This window comes from Trichosurus vulpecula, chromosome 5 (assembly GCF_011100635.1).
Source record: "Trichosurus vulpecula isolate mTriVul1 chromosome 5, mTriVul1.pri, whole genome shotgun sequence".
Taxonomy (NCBI): domain Eukaryota; kingdom Metazoa; phylum Chordata; class Mammalia; order Diprotodontia; family Phalangeridae; genus Trichosurus; species Trichosurus vulpecula.
The window spans coordinates 113,092,089-113,109,913 of NC_050577.1; positions in this window are offsets into that span (position 1 = coordinate 113,092,089).

Consider the following 17,825-nt stretch of genomic DNA (forward strand, 5'->3'; position numbering starts at 1 on the left):
TGCTGCATTCAACTTTGTTTCTAGGGTATTATTATAGTCATTGAGAGGCACCACAATGTAGATCAGAATCCACTTTTTCTTCTGACACATCCAAGCTATGAGACCCTGGAAAAACCACTTAACCACTCAGTGTTCCATGCAGTTCTAAAAAGTGCTGACTAACATTGGTAGAGGGCATTTCCTTACCAAGAGTTCCCATATGAATAAAATGATAGTTCAAGTTCTAAAAGCAAAATGAATTAGTGATTGCATATATTGTTCTCATTCCATTCACTTCATTTGCATCAGTTGCTGTAAGTCTTCTCATGTTTCTCTGTCACTCCTTAGTCCTGAACCAAGCTTTCCAACATATTTTCCACTAAGTTCACCTATTCCTATCTATGCATCAAAACCATGATTGAGTATCAAAGTACATGTTGATCTAATTGGAGGGTCTTTGTGAGTGTTTCATATAATTTCTCTACCTCTTTATCTCCTGAAACAGATGTTGGCACATAAGAATCGATAATTTTCATTGAGGTCCTTTTGCAAATACTTATCATGAGCATTGAAACATGAGATGACTAAATGTCCCATAATATCATGCTTTTATTGCATTTGGAACACAAAAACCAATGCCAGCAACTCCTTTTTTTATCTGTACTAATGAGAACTAGGAAGTCAGCTTAACATTTAGCTTCACATTTGTTGTTGTTCAGTTGTGTACAACTCTTTGTGACCCTGTGCATCATAGTATGCTGATATTGTCCATGGGGTTTTCTTAGCAAAGCTATTAAAGGGGTTTGTCATTTTCTTCTCCAGTGGATTAAGGCAAACAGAGATTAAGTGGTTTGCCCAGGGTCACATAGCTAATGAGTGTCTGAGGCCAGATTTGAACTCAGGTATCCCTGACTCCAGGCCAGGCACTTTATCCACTGAGCCACCTAGTTGCCTTGCTTAGCATTTAGGTAAACACATTCTCTGTCTCCTAAGTTTTATATTTGGCAAGAATGTCAAGATTTTTCCAGTAGCATGCTCATTTGCAAGTCATTTGACAATGATGTCCCGTTAGGATACTAAAAGCAAAGTTAATATTTCTATTGCTAGTCTAAAACCTGTGAGGCCATACGAGATAGAGGACAGAGAGTTGGCCTCAGGAGTCGGAAAGACCTGGGTTCAAGTCTCACCCCTGACACATACTAGCTTTGTGACCCTGGCAAAGTCATATGACTTCTCAGTGCCCCAGGCTCCTTTTTAAGATTAAATAGCAGAGATATTTACCAGATGGTGGCCACCTCCCTTTAACAGAAGCAACAACCTGTATCATCAGGTCTTCCAGTTTAGCATAGAATCATACATGGCCAGAAGCCATTCCCTCAGAGATCCCACATGGCCCACTGGAAGTAGGTGAATAATATCTGCGTGTGTGGGGGTTGGGATGGGAGACTTAGGACAAGAAGGGCCTCATTCGGGCAGCTAGGTGTTGCAGTGGATAGAGCACAGCCCTAGAGTCAGGAGGACCTGAGTTCAAATCTGAACTCAGACACTTGACACTTACCAGTTGTGTGACCTTGGGCAAGTCACTTAACCCCAATTGCCTTACAAAAATGGGGGAGGGGGCTTGTTTATGGAGTGTGCTTGAGCCACCTCCAACCTTTCCAGAGCCAATTGTTAAATTAATCCATGAATGTGAATTCCATGGGAACCCAAGGAAACTAAGAGGCCCTGAAAGAACGATAGTTGTGGTGTTCAGTATCCTCATGGACCCCTGAATTCACCCCATGTATACCAAAGAAAGAGTTCCCCTAAGCCCTGAAAGATCCCTTCACAAACATAGAAAAGTGTGTCCTTGTCTATGGACTAGTCCTCTCCTGATGTGAACTCTTTACCATCTGCATCCAATTCTATTTCCAGAAAAGAAAGGAGAGAGCTCTGCCACTAATAATATGCCTCTTCTTTTTCATGTTGGCCTGAAGGTAGAAGTAGAGGGAGGGGACCTGGGTCTGGTGAAATGTCTACTTCTGCATGGGCTGAGCTCCTTAGCAGGGTGTATTTGGCACTGTGGAAGTGTAATGGGACTACCGGTGTGCTGATAAATGCTTAACAGCTTGCTCTAAAAAAAAAAAAAAAAAAAAAAAAAGGTAGACACGCTTTCAAGTTTAATCGGTCTTATTCACATTTTCTCCATCACTTTTGTAAGCTAGAAAATAAATAAAGCAATAAATCTAAGCCATAATTTGGATTTAGAGTGGAAAGAACTTTAGAAATGATTAGTTTAAGCCTTTAATTTTACAAATGAGAAAACAAATATGTGGAATGACTTGCCCTAGATGACATTGACAGGAATCATTTGAGCAAGAACCCCAGTTGCCTGATTCCCTTTTCAGTACTCTTTTCACTTTTCTATGCTGTCTTTCCAAGACCACAATTATAGGTGAAATAGGGGGCTGCTTATGTGGTGGAACTTGGGGGCAGGTATATGAGGAAAAGTACCAAAAGTCTTTTTCAGGAGGGGAAGAATTCATGAGCAAATAAGAGATAGAGAACACTGTGAAATGTAAAATAGATAATTTTGATTACATTAAATTAAAAAAGCTTTTGTACAAACAAAAACAATGCAACCAAGATTAGAAGGGAAGCAGAAAGTTGAGAAACAATCTTTTCTTTAGGGGAGAAGGCAGAGTAATTGTGGTTAAATGACTTATCCAAGGTTACACAGCTAGTCAATGTCAAGTATCTGAGGCCAGATTTGAACTCAGGTCCTCCTGACTCCAGGGCCAGTGCTCTATTTACTGCACCACCTAGCTGCCCCTGGGAAACAGTATTTAAAAGTGTCTCTGATAAAGGCCTCATTTCTCAAATATATAGATACTGAGACAAATTGGTAAGAATAAGAGCCATTCCCCAATTGATAAATGGTTAAAGGATATTCACAAGTGGTTTTCAAATGAAGAAATCAAAGCCATCTCTACTCATATGACAAAATGCTCTAAATCACTTTTGATTAGAGAAATGCAAATTAAAACAACTCTGGGATACCACCTCACACCTATCAGATTGCCTAATATGACAAAAATGGAAAATGATAAATGTTGGAAAGGATTTGGGAAAATTAGGGCACTGATACCCTGTTGGTAAACTTGTGAACTGATCCAACCATTCTGGAGAGCAATTTGTCACTATGGCCAAAGGAAAACCAAACTGTGCATACCCTTTGATCCAGCAATTCCACTGGTCTCTCAAAGAGATCATAAAAAAGGGGAAAAGACCAAAAATCTTTCTCCCACAGACCTACCATGGTGCCTAAAATTCCCATGATTCATTATACTTTTAGGTCAAGTATTGAAATCCACTATAAAAATACAAGTATATTATGAAGAGGGTTAAAACATTAAGCCATCATCATCATCATCACTAGCATTTGTATACCACCTACCATGTGCCAGGCATTATTCTAAGTGCTTTATAAATATTATCTCATTGATCTTCATAACAACTCTAAGAGGCGGGTGCTATTATTATCCCCATTTTACAGTTGAGGAAACTGAGGCAAACAGAAGTTAAGTGACTTGACTTGCTCAAGGTCACCCAGCTAGTAAGTGCCTGAAGCTAAATATATTATGTTATAGTAATAGTATAGTACATTATGATATATCATATATCTTATATCTTACCTTATCCTCAGGTCTTCCTGACTCCAGTCCCAGTGCTTCATCCTATCTGCCTCATGGCCCCAGATTAACTTCTTCAACTAGAAAAGATCAGGGTCCTAAGGAAATGGGGCAAAAGACAGGTAAGTTTTGAAACAAATATAAAAAGCAAGACAGTCACTACCCTCAAGGAACTTACATTTTAATAGGGGAGCATTGACCAGGGATGAGTGTTTTGGTCTGAGAAGTCACAGAGAGGATGAATCGACTGGTATGTCCTTTCCAGAAATGCTTGTGTGTTGATTTGTTTTAGAAAGCTGCTTGGCACGGTGCCAAGAGGTTAAGTAATATTCAGTTCCTTTTTCCAGAGCTGTCCATCATCCCCTCTCTACTCCCGAAAATTGATATTATTTTATTTCCATTTTTCTGACAGGTTCCACAGAATAAACTTGATAATAGTATTCCATTTGTTTCACTTTTTTCCTCTAAAAGGAAATTTTGGTAGTACACATTCTAGATTTGTTGGTTAATCTGACACAAATCACACCTAGTATTTATTTTCAGAAAATGTTAGTCATGTAATTACTCCAAGGTAGTGAAGAACCCTTGACACATTTATCTTTTAAGGATTCAACTTAGCACATGCATGGACACATATGGGATTCCCCTACTTTGCCTCTTACTTTTGGAAATAGTTTTCTATTTTGAGAAGACACTCTCATACTGACGTCACATTCCTAAAGTGTCTTTAGGAAGCCCATAAAAGAATCTAAACTTTGAGATCTTGAGGTCATAGTGCATTGCTTTGAAGATCTTGGGCCTAAAATGTCATAACAGATTGAAAAGAATTCGATCCTCCAGTCCCAAACTTCTCCTATGACTAAAAAACTGTGGTCAGTGACTGTAGAATAGGTGGGATACAATGAATATATTAAAACACCTTAGAAGATTGTTTTATAACAATTCCAAGATTTTGTATGTACACCTGATCACTGCTCTATACACATGTCATAGCCTATCAAGAATGCAAATACCAAAGTTCCCTCACCCTGCAGGAAAGATTCGTTGTATCCTTACACCTACAGTGCCTGGATTAGAGTGAGCAGGTTGGGAGAAGAGATGGTTCTCGGCAGAGTAGAAGAGGAAGTAAATAAAAACTACTCCTCTTGGCTCCCCGTCTTATGGGGGATATGTGTGTGTGTGTGTGTGTGTATACCTATATATGGATTTGCATAATTGCAAATACTACAAGGTATGATGATACAGAAATAAGATTGGTTTATAAGTAAGCACACTTCTATATCCAAGTGTTCTTCAGAGTAGTCATCTTGGGTATCTGTACCTTTACTCCAATGATGGAGTATTTTTGGATATTTTTGGAGCTCCAGCTTGGGAACTGCCTAAGGACCAAGGAAACCAGCCACATAAAAGTCTCATGGTTTTATTCTCAGGTCTTATTTTTGGCCCACAAAGATGGTATGTGGCTCCAATGACTTCATGATCATGAGACTACGGTCCATAAATGACTTTTGGCTATTTCCACTAACCCACTCTCAAAGGAAGATTCATTATCAAAATGATTGTGTGTGTGTATGTGCATGTGTATGTGTGTGTGTGAGTGTGTGTGTAATAAACAGTCTCTGCTAATGATTCTTGCAAATTTCCTGGTTCCCGACTTTTATTTCATTTCCAAAATTTCTCACCAACCATCTCCCTTACTTTTCAATATTTGAGTTCTCCTGGTTCCATATCTATCTTCCTGATTTCTGGCTGGTGAGAGAGCTAACTAGAAAGGGAAACCCACATGCCTTTTGGTCAAAGGCATTATGACTAACAGAACCCAGGCCAAGACAATGGGCCCCTACCAGACAAGCTACCCTAGGTTCAAGATATTTCAAGGCTACACTAATGTGTTCACTCCGACTGGTCACTAGGTTGGCAAGGTCACTGTGTTAAGTGCGGGATAAGGTGATGCTATAGGGTAAAATATAAACTCCTTACCTTTAAGGCCCTCTGCAATCTGGTTCTAACAAGCTTTCCTAGCCTTATTCCATGACCACCTTTTACTCACTTAACATTCCCACCAATAGGACTAGTGGCTGTCCTGTGATCTTATCCTGCCCTCTTCTGCCTCCACGCATTCATGCAAGCTATCTCGCTTGCCTGGGATGCATTCCTTTGTCATCTCTACTTTTAATTGAAATTCTCTCTCCCTGAAAGGCCTAGGAAGCCTTCCATGAGCTTTTTAGATGAAAGTGATCTCTCCTCTTGGAGTTTCCTAGGAGTACACTCTGTTGCTTTCTCTTCAGTCCCTATCTTATGCCACTTTGCATTGTACTTGTTTGTATAGATAGCACATTGTCCTATTAGATTATAAGCTCCTTGAAGGCAGAGATTTATTTATTTTTTGTTCTCTTTGAAATGGAGAAGACTGTCCTGATTTCCCCAGTAGTTAGTTCTCCCTACTAAAATGACTTTGAATGAACTTATGTGCATATGGACTCCTCCCTCCCCCAATAGAATGTAAGCTACTTGAGGACAGAGATTATCGTCATTTTTGTCTTTGCATTTGTCAGCACCTGACACAGTGTCTAACATGTGGTCATTTCTAAATAAATCAAGTTAAATGGAATTCTTCTGTCTCTAGAGTCCAAAGAGCACCTTTCACATAGAAGATGTTTAATGATTGTTTGTTAAGTGAATGGAAATCAATGTTATAAAGCTTATTTTTTATCTGTCTCTGAATATTTTAAGTGAACCCATTTATTCACCTTACTGCTCCTCAGAGTCTGTTCTTCAATTCTTCAGGAAACAGAGTTTGATCCCAGGGATTCACAAACAACTGGAAATCTTTAGCTATATCCAGTAGCTGGGACACATGTTCCATCTCCTTTCTTTCTCCCTTCCATACACACACACAAGCGTGCACATACACACGTATGTATGTTTATATGTGTACATGTGTGTGAATATATATATATATATATACATATATACATTTTTTTTCTTCCAAGAAACTGTCATCTCTTCTAAAGGTAGGGGGTAATATCTTTCTTGGATTCTTACTCTGGAATCCAAATGGTTAATTTGGCCAAACACAAGAGCTTGGTACACAGTTGCAATTAAGTAGCTAACAAATTTTTCCTGAAGTCAGAAAAGAGTGCTGTTCACTTTCTCATGTCCTAAATTACCTATCAGAAGTATATGCTTACCATCACTGCTGTAGAGCAAGTTTACCTTGCATGAATGCATTGCAATTACTCCATGGCAACCAAGACATCTGGGATAAGATGGGGAGCCAAGAGGAGTAGTCTTTATTTACTTCCTCTTCTGCTCTGCCAGGAACCACCTCTTCTCCCTCCCTACTCGCTCTAATCCAAGCACTGTAGGTTCAAGGGTGCAAGGAATCTTTCCTGCAAGGCAAGAGAATTTCAGGGTACAGTAAATGGATATTGCAGGTGTGGTCTCATGTTTCCCGGTGAGCCTGGCTCAGAGTTAATGCACCTTCCAGGTGCTTCCTGTCATCACTGTCAGGGTCTTCCAGGTGTGGCAAGTTGCTGCACTATAGCAGCTTGAGCCTGTATCCTGGAGAGTCATGGCTGAAGTACGAAGGGTCCAAGAAAAAGGCTTCCTACCTTGGATGGTGGGCGTGGGTTCAGTTTTGTGGTTATCTTGGCTGACAAGCTGTTTCTGTGGCTACTCTCATAAACTATTTTCTCAAAAAAGCTCTAACACTTCCCTACTGCCTCGAAGATCAAATACAAATCCCTCTGTTTGGCATTGAAAGCCCTTCACAACCTGACTCCAGCCTCCTTCTTCAGCCTTATAAATCACTCCTTTCTTTGGTCCGGCCACGCTGGAAAAGTCCCTCCTCACCTCTTCCTCTTAGAATCTCAAGTTTCCTTCAAAATTCAGCTCAAATACCACCTTGATGAGAACTTTCCTAACTCCCTCAGCAATTAAAGCTGTCCTCCAAAAAAGTAGGATATTTATATGTGTGTGTATGTATGCATATCTGTGTGTATAATATACATGTATATGTATGTATACATACACACATATAAGAGATTTTGTGTGTGTGTGTGTGTGTGTGTGTGTGTCTGTATGAAAAGAAAGGGAGAGAGAGAGGGAGGGAAGGAGGAGAGTCTCTTCCTAGAGAATGTAAGGTGCTTAAAGGCAGAGATGTTTTCTTTTCTGTCTTTGTATCTTTAGAATCTAGAAACAGTGCCTAGAACACAGCAGGTTCTTAATGCTTGCTTGCTTATTGACTGATTCCCTGGCCTATCTTGCCCTCTGGCTTCTGGAAAATTCCTGGCTCCTGCTTCTTCCCTTGGTTTGGATCTTCAGCTCTGTCTTGGACCACTGGCTTCTAGAACATTCCTGCTTCTAGATTGTCTGTTGAGTTTGAGGTTGCACTTTATTTTCAACCTATTCTTTGGCTTCTCCCCTATCCTGTCCTCCATCCATACACCCTCCATTAACCATTGATCAAGGCTTAGCCTAACAGTCGCTTTCCCCTTCTAATTTTTAGGTCTCTTTCTCTATTTCCAAACCATTCTTCTTGATAGTGATCTTTCTGTCTCACTTCATATATAGAATTAACCATGTTTTAAACCCTTAGATCCTCAAAGAAGTGAGATTTCTTCCTGTAGGACTTGGGTTTCCACCATTCAGCTTTCGTTATACACAATTGCCCTTATAATTCTACCACTAAAATGAAACTGCTTTCTCCAAAGTCACCAGGATGTTTGGACTGCCAAATACGATGTCCTTTTCTCAATCCTTAGTCTTCTTGGTCTCTGAAAGTTTTGACAATGTGGACCTCTGTTCTTCTTGTTATGCAACTGCTTTCTCCTGGTCCAAACTTTGCAGGCCCATGGGAAGGGGATCTCCCTTTAACTTGTGATGTGTGTTAACTTTCTGGGGCAAGTATCGTGAACTACTTGAATACTTTGTATTTCTGTTTGGGTCTTATTCATTTTCAGGAAGGGGGTGTGTGTGTGATAAAAATAAGGCTGTCTCATACTTTATATTCTTTTCATATATTGTGTCCAAATTACAAGAACAACATGATATACATGTATATGTATGTATACATACACACATATAAAAGAGATGTATGTGTATGTATATATATATATATATATATATATATATATATATATAATATGAAGAGAGAGAAGAGAGAGAGAGAGAGAGAGAGAGAGAGAGAGAGAGAGAGAGAGAGAGAGAGAGAGAGAGAGAGGGAAAGAGGAGGGAAGGAGGAGAGTCTCTTCCTAGAGAATGTAAGGTGCTTAAAGGCATTCATATTGCACTTCAAAGTTTGCAAAGTGCTTTACCAATATTATCTTTTATCCTCACAACAACCCTGGCAAGTATATACTATTAATATCCTCATTTTACTGATGAGAAACAAAAACAAAACCTGGGATAGCAATTCAAGTGACGTACTCAGGATTACACAGCCAGTGTCACATTGGAAGTGGTTACTGTTACCCACATTTGGAGAAACCTAGACAAAAGCTGTCCCTAAACTTAATTTTGGAGACCTCACCAAGGTCGAGGAAGTAAATAAATGAATGAATGGATAAGTATTTATTAAATACTTACTATGTGCAAGGAACTGTGCTAAGTTCTTTTTTTTTTAAACTGCTAAGTTCTGAGGATACAGAAACAAAATCAAGATAGTACCTGCCCCCAAAGAGCTTACATTTAAATAGGAGAAAACAGATAGAGGAGAGTGGTGGCTAGGGAGAGGTGTTTTGGACCTGATAGTCACAGGGGTGGGGAGTGGATTTTTAGGATGTCACTGACTGACTTGTCCTTTCCTAGAATGGTAGGATTGATTTGCTGATTTCCCAGAGCTAGAGTTGGAAAGCTGAGTGGTTGAGAAGGTGGCAGGGAGGACTGGGGAATGTATTAGTACAGGAAGCATACAGACTGTGGCATGGGATGAAGATGTTCTTGTAGCAATATGGTGGTCTGGGTCTGTGCTAGATACAAAGAGCTCTCACCAGTCAGGGGCCCAGAGCCCCAAAACTGGACATAGAGTACCAGGTGGAAGAAAGTGACCTTTTGGGAGTCTAGAGTCCTTGGGGGGACTTTAGGGCAATGCCCTAGGCCATGCTTTATATTTGTATATATTTTATATTTATTTGTCTGAGGTAGCTAGGTGGTACAGTGGATAAAGTGCCAGACCCTAGAATCAGGAAGGCCTGAGTTCAAATTCTGCCTCGGACAGTTACAAGCTATGTGACCATAAGCAAGTCATTTTACCTCTGTCTACTTCAGTTTCTCACCTGTAAAAGGAGTTGTTGTGAGGACAAAATGAGATAATCCCTGTAAGATGCTGTACAAAGTTTGAAAGACTATGTAAGATACTATCATTTTTAACTTCGTACATGTTATTTTTAAAATTCAATGAACAAAATTCTATCTCTTCTCCCTTATCCTTTCCTCTTCTCATTGAAAAAAGAAATAAAACCCTTATTAAAAAACATGTATGTTCAAGTAAAACAAATTCCCATACTGACCATATCCAGAAAAAATGTTATACTCTATATCTTGAGTCATAACTTCTCTTTCAGGAAGCGGATGGTGTGCTTCATCATGAATCCTCTGGAACGGTGGCTGATCATTGCATTGACTATATGGACTTGTTGTAATTCCGTAAATTACTCTCCTGGTTGCTCATTTTACTCTGCATTGGTTCATAAGAATTCCCAGGTTTCCATGAAACTTCCTGTTCATCATTTCTTTCCACACCATAGTATTCTATTACATTCATGTACCATGAGTCGTTCAGCTGTTCCTTATTTGATGGGAGCTCTGTCAATTTCTAGTTCTTTTCTCTCTTATTTCTCCCAAGGAGAATGTAAGCTCCTTGAAGGAAGGGATTTGTTCTTGTATCCCTAGTGCCTAGCACAGTGCCTTCCACACAGACACTTAATAAATGCTTTTAAAATTAAATCAAACTGTCTTAAAATCACCTTCCTCACCTAGGCTAAAATCTCCATGGATTATGACCACAGAAAGGCTTGGACTAATCTCTCCCATGGTTAGAAGCACTTAATCCCTTAACTCGGGTTTTTGACCTGAGCCTCCCATCTCCATCCTGCCTGGGTTTCTATCTCTTGCTTATTGTTTTCTATCTAGCTCTTCCTTTCTAAGCTAATAATAATGGCTTTTCTGGAAAGGCATTTCACACAGCCTCAGTGGTAAAATGAGAGAGTTGGACCTAATGTCCTCTAAGATCACTTCCAATTCTAAATCTATCATCCTGTGAACCTGTCTAGCTATTATGATCCCATGTTCTCTCCTTCCTCCTTCCCACATATTTCTTTAAAAACACACAAAAACAGAAACCAAATCCTTCCATCTTTTGTGGTTGTTGTTGCTGTTCAGTTGTGTCTGACTTTTCATGATCTCATCTGGGATTTTCTTGGCAAAGGTACTAGAGTATCATTTCCTTCTTCAGCTCATTTTATAGGAAAGCAAGGCTAACAGGGTCAGGTGACTTACCCAGGGTCTAAGGCCAGATTTGAACTTGGGAAGATGTCTTCCTGACTCCGGGCCCAGCACTTCCATCTTTATACCTCCCCATCTCCCATCATTTGTCTATCTAGTCGAAGACCTTGTTCTCTTCTCCATTCCCGATCCCTGTGCCCCCTGCACTGGGCCATATTCTAAGAAAGGCTGAAGGGAGGAGAAGGGTGTGAATGGTGAAACTGACAATCAGTGGAGGGCCCAGCCGTGCCACCTTGGTCTTGCAACTGTTCTGCCTGATAACCTTCCCACGGAGGAATATCCATGGGAAGTGAGGCCATCGCTGACCTTACTGACTGGCTTAGGTTGCTGCTGCTAGGCCTTACAGGTACTACCCACTTCTCACTTAACATGATATCACAACAACACTGAAAAGTGTATACTATTGAGACCCCCCATTTTACTGATGAAAAACAAAAACAAAACCTGAGATAGAGATTCAAGTGACTTACCTAGGATTACACAGCTAGTAAGTGGGGATCGATGTTTCCATGGGATTATTGACTCCGAAGTTAAATTAAATTGGCCAGTAGCTTAGGGATTGTGTAGAAAAGGGCTAATTTTTCCCAGTGCAGTGACTTCCTTTGCCCAGGGGAGTGAGTCATTTCTCCCCAGTATCTGTTGGTATCAAATAGATGCATGGTCTAAATTTCCTAACCACTGGAACAACTCAGGAGAGTGATCATAGAAGAGCTATCTAAACGAAAAGTGTGCATGAAGTGCCCCCAAAGTCGTTGTGGAGGGAGATAAGAGAAATGTAAACTTCAGCAACCTTTGTAATTCTGCCGTACCAAGCTGACACTTTCTACTCCACATCACTTCTGTCTCATTGACAAAATAGTGATTTGGTTACAATGTACGCGGGACTTCTCCACTTAGTAACAAGACAGGAAAATCACTTTTACCTAACATCAAAGAAGAGAAATGAAACATTTAGGGAGATCTGGAGAAGGTGAAATACAACTTTCCCTTCCTGGATTCGTGAAGGATCTTCACGGAGCTTAACAGCTTCAAAGCAAGGGGGAAAAAAAAGAAGAAAAGAAAAAGAAAAAAAAAAGCTGCATCCCTGCTTTGGAAATATGAACCATTTGGTTCAGCTAATTTGGCCAAATATTTATGTTTTGGTGCATAGTTAAGCAGCTTATCAGGCTTTCAGGAATTCTTTGTTTTTCATTTTTCTACTTAAAATTTCCCTTCCCATCTCCTCCTCTCTGGGGCACAAACAAAACCGCAGTCTATGGCAGTGAGCCTCTAAGATGCTTCTGTAGAGAGGGGCTAAGGCAGGACCAAAGGTTGCTGACCCCTTGGCTCTTGCCAACTTCCCTCATAATAGTAATTTTGTTCTTCTGACTTTCTGGGAAAGAGCTGGGAAATGAATATGCCTCTAAAGCCTCAAAGCAACCCAATTTAAAGTCTTTTTCCTTAAAAGCTGGCTAGATTAAAAATCATAAGCAATGAAAAGGACTGGGTTTTACTATTTCACAAACTGGGGTTCACTCACCCCCAAGTAGGCTCAAAGGAGTGTGGATCTAACCTTGGAAATAATTTCAGAGACCATCCAATCCAACCTCATTTTACAGATGAGGAAACTCAGTCAATAAACATTTACTAAGCACCTACTATGTGCTAAGTGCTGGGAATACAAAGAAAGACAAAAGGTAGTATCTGCCCTCAGGGAGCTCCTAGTCTAATGAAGAAGACAACATATACAAATAGGATATGTACAGAATAAACTGAAGATAATCAACAGAAGAGAAGGCACTAGAATTAAGGGCTTCCTCTAGAAGGTGGACTTTTTGGTGTGCCTTGAAAGAAGCCAGTGAATCCACAAGGCAAGATAAGGAGGGAAAGCATTCCATACAGTGAGGGAAAATGCCTAGAGTCAGGAGACAGTGTTCAAAAAGCAACAAGAAGACCAGGGAAATTAAATGACTTAATCCAAGGTTATACAAGTAACATTAGAGATGGAATTTGAATCCAGGTCCTCTGATTTCAGAGCTTCTATCACTATATGCCATGCTGCCTCCAAAGGGGGAAGGTAGAGGATACATAGTTGCAAAGCCTAAACTATTTGTTCTCTTCCCACCTGCCAGTACTCTCAAGACTGCCTTCCTCCTTCCCCACAAGCTGTACTAAATAAATAACTCTTGGCCTTGGTTTTGATTTGCATATACTTTTCACTACTCTTTGCACTTCCTATCCTCCATCTCTTCCCTATCTCTTCTCTGTCTCCTTTTTCTCTCTCTCTTCCCCCATTCCCCCACCATGACCTTACAATCCAATTCATAATCTAATACTCCCTCTACAATGTCCTGGGGAAAGTTCCTGGTTGGACACACTTCATTGGTCCTTTGCTTCTTGTTATTTATGCTTTACTGTTGGCTTTATTTGATTTATCATTGTTTTCCTGGATGTTTTTCCTTTGTAAATACTAATTGTTTTCATTATGACTGGTTTCTCACTTAAATTCAATTAAGCCCTTACCATGTGCAAGACTTTCCATTATTTCCAACTGACATACTCTTCACCTCCAATCCACTGGCACACACAACACTCCATCTCCCATCTCTGTGTGTTTGCCTCAGCTACCCCACCCCCACCCCCATGTCTAGAATGCACTCCTTCCTAACCTCTGCTTCTGGGAATCTGTGATTTCCTTCAAGGCTCAGCTCAAATATCACCTTCTCCCTGAAATCTTTTCTGATCCTTGCAATTACTAGTACACTCTCTCTCCCAAAATTACCTTGAAATCTTGTGTGTGTGTGTGTGTGTGTGTGTGTGTGTGTGTGTGTATACATGCAACTCCAACAGACTGGCCATATTGTTCAAATGCAAAATGTATGCTTGCCAAAAAGACTATTTTATGGAGAACTCACACAGGGCAAATGTTCACATGGTGTCAGAAGAAGTAATACAAGGACACTCTCAAGGTCTCTCTCAAGAACTTTGGAATTGATTGTGTGACATGAGAGACGTTGGCACAGGACCACTCAGCATGGTATGCTCACATCAGAGAAGGTGCTGTGCTCTATGAGCAAAGCAGAATTGAAACTGTTCAAGGGAAATACAGGATGCACAAGTTTGGAGTATCCACCCCAAATATTCATACAGACTGTTTGTGCCCGAACTGTGGTAGAGCATTCAGAGCTTGTATTGACCTGATCCTCCACAGTCGGACATGTTGAATCTTGACTCTAGCATAATGATGTCATTTTGGTCCTCTTTAAGAACAAAGAACAAAAACCAACCAACCATGTGTGTGTGTGTGTGTATACACACACACACACACACATATACATATATAAACACATATATATATATACATATATACACACATATATATAATATATATGACATATATGTATGTGTATATGTATGTCTTATATGTATATATGCACTTGAGAAGAAACATAGCTTAATTCATAAAGAGCTGGCCTCAGAGCTAGGAAGACCTGAGTTCAAATAATCCCTCCTGACACTAACAGACTTTGTGATCCTGGAGAAGCCACTGAACAGTGCCCTCAAACAAGTCTAAGACTATAAATTGCAGAGGAGGTGACCTACATCAATGCTTATCAAAGTGGGGTTCAGCGACCTGAACTCTTTCAGGGGGTCTGGAAAGTCAAAACTATTTTTGTAATAAGGCTAATATGTTATAAGTTCCAATATGGTAAGCGTTGATAGATATTACCTACTTAGCCAAAAACTCTGGCGGGGGTGGGCGGGAGGTCCTTAATAATTTTTAGGAGTATAAAAGACTCCTGAGAACAAAAAGTTTGAGAAGCACTGCCCTAATGAAACCCAGGTCCCACTCCTATCTTTATCTAATCTTTGTGTATATGTATATTGTCTCTCCATTAGGCTGTAAGCCCCTTCAGGGTCAGTTGCACTTTTGTCTTTGTGTCTCCAGGGCTTATCACCTTGCCAGGCATAGAGTAAGGGCTTAATAAATACTTGCCATTTTTGTTATGTTGTTTGATTAGGAATAAGTCCACAGGCTGTATTCAGGTCTAACTGGATGATTTTAGTTGTTCCCACTAACAAACCTATCAAGATCTCCCTTCAACTGCTTGCTACCCCTGCCTTTCCCTTTCCTGTCCCATATTCATTGCTTTGTTTTTACCTGTAGGCTCTGGGTTGCCCACTCTTCAATCCAGACCCCAAAGGTGAGAACAAATAAATCTATGTCTTCCATATTTTGGACTAGTTGCTTCTTCTGGCCTTCAGTAAATTTCGTCTACTGAATACTCCCCTGTTCCGTCTCTACCACCTGCCTGATGATCCCTGGTAGGATAGAAAGAGCACTGGATTTAGAGTCAGAGGACCTGGATTTGAATCCTCCTTCTCCTACTTACTAGCTGTGTGATTTTGGGAAAGTCACTCTCAGGTCAGCAATTTCTTTATCTGTAAAATGAGAGCTGGAACAAGATGAGTGAATGAATAAAACATTTATTAAGTGCTTACTATGTACAAAACACTGTGCTTAAACAGCTGGGGATACAAATGGAAGATTAAGGCAGCCCCCTGTTCTCAAGGAGTTCACACTTTAATGGGAGAGAGAACACACATAGAAGGTTTCATCTACAAGTCAGATAGAATGGTTCCATGGTCCTTAGGGTACAGTGGTAAAGCAGAGACTAATGCCTCTTTTTAATGTTTTTTTTACACTGATGAAAATCATATCTGTTCCTGATATTGAAGCATTTGACAATGCTCGACTTTGGTGACAAGAACTTCCTTTTCTCAGTCTCCACTAGCTTTTATGGAAGCACCTGCAGGAGCAGTTACCAGATTGCATCTCCATAGGTCTTGCTTCCAAGGATGATGGCTATGGGCACTGGGCTGGAAATGTTGCTGTTCCCAAGGCTCTTGGGTTCAGAAAGGTAGCAGTATATGCCAGGCAAGTCAAACTACCACCACCACCTTGAACACCATCTTCCTTCACACCTTGATGTCTGAGAAAGCCCAAGATCCTGAACCTGAGAGCCTTAGGAATGGCAGTGCCTTGCCCTGAAACCAACAGACCTCCTTCTAGCCCATATTCTTATTCTCCTCAACTAATTACTGTGCTCAAAGACACCAAGGCCTAGATATAGGTAGAACTGTAGGGAAAATTGGTTCCAAAATCAGAAGAGGCGGCTACAGATCCCACCTCTGGTACCTACAACTTGCATGACTTTGGGTAAGTCACTTACTTGGCCTTGTCGGGCCTCAGTTTCTTCATCTATGAAATGAGGGGGTTGGAGTAATTGGCCTCTGAGGTACCTTCTAACCTTAGAGCTATGATCCTATAATCAAGCATAGGACCCCTACAAAGCAGAGAGCATTTCTGATACACATCAGGAATGGGACATTTCCCATACAAAAAGGGAATGCCAAGGAAATCATCTCTGGAGATGCCATGTCACTGCCCAATCTGGATGAAGATTTAGAGGCCCACAGTAGCCGTGTCCTGGCTCCAGGGAGTTGCCAAGAACATGGATTTTCTTCTTTTCCTTTCCCTAGTGTAGATGCTTGCTGAGTTACCACAAAATTACCCATTTGGAGAGGCCTTTCCCACCAAATATAGGAAGAAAGATGGGTAGGAAAGACTGATCATGTCTCCTCATTTTAAGACTTCTCAAACTCATTCTGATGAGTCCTCATTCTGATTGCTACGGTGTTTGGTCTTAATTTGGTCTCTGAATCAATCTTTCTCAACTATAAAATGGGGATAACATTTTCTCTGTCCCCTTGACGGAGTTGTTGTCACATACAAGTGTATGTATATAATATATGTGAGATGTTGTTATTGAGCCATTCTCAGTTGTATCTGACTCTTTGTGACCCCATTTTGGGTTTACTTTGCAAAGATACTGGAGTAGTCTGCCAGTTCCTTCTCCAGCTCATTTTACAGATGAGGAAACTGAGGCCAAGAGGGTTAAGTGACTTTCCCAAGGTCACAAAACTAGTAAGTGTCAGAGGCCAGATCTGAATTCAGGAAGATGAGTCTCCCTGACTCTAGGCCCACAGCATTCTATCCACTGCACCATCTAGCTGCCCCTTATGTGAGATGATGTATGCCAAAATACTTTGTAAGCCAGTATCATAGAACTTGTGTTGTGCTTTTGTCTCCTTGTGTTAACGGCCTCTTCCCAACAAGGTGGGCTCAGATGCACTTTGGGGACTTTTCAGGCTCATTCACTCCTGTGTAGATAATCTGGAAGTTTTAGCCTCTAACCTCCCCCCCCCCAAAAAAAGAACCCCAAAAAAACCACACCAGAGTGTAGATACCAACTCCCTTTCTAAGTGCACAGGCTCCTGAGGTTTAGAAAATGAACAATTTCATCATGTTAAGGAAAGCAAATAAGTCTGGTACCAGACCCCTAGAAAATAACCACATCAGCCAATGAGCCACACTCTAAGTGATTGCCAGTCTTTGGGAGAGCTTCTAACTCACAATTGGTGGGTTCCCACTGTATATCTCTTCACACCAATGCTATTGTGAGCTCCCTTCTAACTTGCCATTTTCATTCCAAAACCTAGCCTGCAATTTTCCTCAGCTGTACAGAATAAATAAATTTTTACTGGATTTGAATCCAAATTCAGTCAAAAGGCCACACTTAAGGACCTAGAAGACCACATATGGCCTAAGGGTTTGTTCTATGAAAT